Consider the following 4,122-nt stretch of genomic DNA (forward strand, 5'->3'; position numbering starts at 1 on the left):
AGCCTGGCATTACTTAAACAGATGAAGATAAAGCAGTATCAACATAAAGAGAGAGCCAAGGAAGTTCTGTAAGCTTTTAGAAAGAAAGAAAAAAATTGTCATCGGAAGATGTGCATAAGGCAGAATGTATTTCTTCGTTTCATAATTTTTCTGTAGCATCCTGTGTCCCAAACGCCTAGAGGCTAATCTGCCCTCGGTAGAATTAAAGATCTGGCGCAGGACATTTAACTTCTGGCTTTGCCTAAACTCAAATCCCCCTGGCCTAATATCCCTAGTGCTACAAGACTGTCACAAGAGTGCCTGGGCATCCAACGAAGCTGAACAATGGAAGGTAGGACAGACAGAAGAAGCTACAATTCCTGGAGGATAAGGCTATCGGTGTCATGATGGCTGTGTTCTGCCTCCACTGTCTGAAGCCTTGTGCTTCTGAATGGCAATTGCTAAGAATTACAAGTGAGGAGAGTGCTGCTGTGCCCATGTCCTTCTTCCAAGCTTCCCCTAGACATGTGGTTAGCCACTGTGTGAACAGGATGCTGAACTACATGGGCCAATGGCCTGATCCAGCGGGCTCTTCTTATGGTGCTAAGTTCTTATATAATACTCCCCACTCAAAAACAAAAAGCCACCCTCCAGACTAGCTGTATTTTAAACAGTGCTCAGGACTTGCTTAGTATGACTTATGAGAAAAGTGTATAGTGACAAATGCTGGGTACCACATGGAAGGGAATTAATATTTTGATATATTGTCCTGCTACAGAATCTCATATCCCTGCTGGGAATGTCATTAAAAGATTAAAAGAGGAGAAGACACCATCATTCATAAAACTATGTTTATACTTAAGGGCAGAATACTTATAACACTATTAATCATTCCACTGGACCTGTTGGTATCCCCCCCCCCCCGCCTTCTGTGCCTGTGATCCAAAAATGGCACTTGCAGTGTCCTGTTGAGTTATAAGGCACCATCTCCTTCTGCACTTTTATTTCCATTTCTGAAGTGTGTGACTATGGATCTAAGCAAGAGTCAATTGCCTGCCAAAAGAAGCACTCCAGAAGTAGCTCTTGTCTGAAGAATATACAAGGCTCAATTTGCACCGGGGTTCCCCGGGACTCAGCTTCTATGTTCAAGTGCCAAGGCTTACCCTGGGACATATTAAACAATTATACTCTTGAACAAGTGTAAAGTGCATTTCCTTCACCACTGAAAGTCCCCACACACTGAACATTCAGAGTAGCGCTGTGCCAAAATTTCCCCCTGATTTCTTTCAACCCTTTTCCATCAATTAATGAGGAAAGAAAAGAGTGGATCCAGGTGCAGCAGAGCAGCCCACTGCTGTCTTGTTCCCCAAGCTGGCATTTGTATCTGCATCTGCATCCTAATGTCTGAATATCTACCCTTTTTCTAGGGCCAAATGCAATGCCGCCTTCGCCCAACGCCCTTTGTATTGGATAGATGAAGTGCTATCCCTGGAAAGTGAACACTGGGATGCAAAGATGACAGGAGATCTTAACATATGTAACTAATTATTGACAGTCTTAGGAAGCAAAACAAATGTTGAAGCAATTGCACCTGCGGGTGGGTGGGTGGATAGGTGTCTTTACACACAGACACAACCTATTTCAGTCGCATTTAGGCATGTATTTAACCAAGCAGCCACAAATAATATGATTACCACAAAATTTGATTATGGAACATTTTCAATTGCAACACAACAAACAGCACTAGAAAGGTCAATCTTGGAAGTGGGAAGTATGGGGGGGACATAATAGAATATTCATTAGAACACAAAGCTGGTGGGATGGGTTTTCCACCTGGCCTCTTCGTTTTTTCAAGATAAAACATAAACTCTTGTTATTTAGCTTTGTGAACCACGGCAAAGACATCAATCACTGTTTTCTAAACAACTCTGCAGCAAATCACTTCATTTTAATTATACTTAACATTCCAGATTAGTTTCCTAATTAATAATGTTCTTCAATCTCGGCATTATTAAAGCATAGCTCTGTTGCAGATCATTCACATTGTCAATTTAAATGCACATCTTCTTCCCACAATAGCTCCGACACTTATTGCCAGACAAATTAAATGGGGTGGGGAGAGGGAGAGTTATTTTCTAGGAGAGTTAGTGCTTGAAAGACAAAAGATAACTTGATCAACACAATGCACAAGTCGAGAGGAAGGATTCATAAAGAGATGCTACCCAGTTTGATAGCTGCTGTTCAGGCTAGTTTCTTATGATTTATCATGTTATTTAGTACATTGAGAGCCCACCCTTTCTTCCATCATGGTACATGAGGGTACCCAAGTTGCCTCCTACTCAGAGAATGACCAGCCCCGGAGTCCTGATTATTAGCTTTATCAAGGTGGCTGTCCCATGTGTCATCAGACCATGGTTAATTGTCAGGGTGCTGTCAGTGGCTCCCAGTTGGTTACCCAGGAAAGTCTAAAGACAAGAAAAAAATTCTTATAGTCCTTTTTTTTATTTCAAACTTTACAGAGAGAAGCCATAGAACCCAGCCTCTTCGATAATGGCATTGCCCCCAGTGAATCTCCACCACCGCCTTCTCTCCCACTTCCTCATTTGTCATCCTCATCACGTCCTCTATGGGTGCCACTAAATGCCCTCTGTCTTCAAGCTCTTTGCTCTCCCATTTTTAAAGCTCGCTGGGTTCTGGAAGATGGTGGGTCTGGAATGCTTTTTAGTGACAATGTGTCAGTCAGCTGCTGTTCCAGCTCTGCCTGCTCCTCCTCTCCCATTATTTCCCAACTTTCCCCCTCATCTGCCTCTGAGCTGTGACCTCCCACAAACCACTTTCGTAAATCTATACTGACTTCCTCTTTCTCCTCCCTGGAAGGTTCAGGATAGGGAGGTGGTCTCCACCACTCCTCCTCTGCCCAGCCCCTAACATTAATGCACATAGATTCATCACTTGATCACTGTGCCATCAAGTGATGACTTGTATGTGCACAAGACTTGCATCACTTCGAATTCTGTGTTCTTAAAGTTATCTTCAGGGCATCTTACTCCAGAAGAATCCAATGGGCTTTAATTTTAGCTTACATTTCCACATCAGTTTGGAATTATTTCTAAGTCCTCACGAATATCCATCAATATTTTAGTACAAATGTATCCTTATATAAACATATTTGTATGCGATTCTGCCCATCTTGGCTGGTTTTTTAAAAAACAAATATATGAGACTTTATACACACGTCATCCTAGTGCATGTATTTTTCTATACATTATTTGACTGGAGAACCGCCATGTAAAATTTTGAGAAGTGTGAATTTTGAAGGAGGGCTGTGTTTTGTTTCAGAATGTGTGAACTGGGTAGGTTCACCTTTAAATGCAAACTGAAGCAAATTTCTCCCCCATCGCTAATTCCATCTGCTTCTTCTCTCCTGTAAATACCCTTGATTTGCATGTCAGAAGCTATCACTGCATTTGTTGTCAAACATATAGCTTTGCCCTGAAGCAGTTAGATTCGCACAGATGAAGGGCAGCAATCTTTGCAGCTTTCCATGGATAGCTCATCTTTGGTAAATCAGGGTCCATATCCTAAATGAGGGCACTTTCTTGCCATACATAACCAAGGTGCTTTGCAAATATTTTATATCCTGGTCCTTCCTTTTCAAAGATGTTGAGACATGTGTAATGCAGTTTGGCCATTTTCAAAGTGATTTGGAAAAAAATGTGGTTTTGCTTGCATCTAAAATGTTGTTGGGACTACCCCTGGGTCTGGCATTGTATCAACACCATTGAGAGGTTTTGCAGAAATTTTGTATTGAAATTAGTGCTGGTCTGCAGATCCTTTCCCCCTCCTTGCACCCCCCCCCACTCTTTCACATGACTGCTTATCTCCCACATAAGGAGGGGGCATGTTGGTAGCAATTGACTGACTGATTGACTGACTGACTGATTGATTTAAAATATTTCTTTACCACTGATTCTTTCCAGAGAAAATACCAAATCATTTCACACCATAAACAATAAATTTTACTCAATACATAGGAGCCAACACCTAGGGATCAAGGTGCCTATAATCCCCAAAAAAAATATTTGAGGGGGTCTGGGCGCCCCCAAAGTTTATGGGCATTGCCTTTCAAATGGAGTGTGTGTG

Source organism: Podarcis melisellensis (genome assembly GCF_964234715.1).
Source record: "Podarcis melisellensis genome assembly, chromosome: 1".
Lineage (NCBI taxonomy): Eukaryota > Metazoa > Chordata > Lepidosauria > Squamata > Lacertidae > Podarcis > Podarcis melisellensis.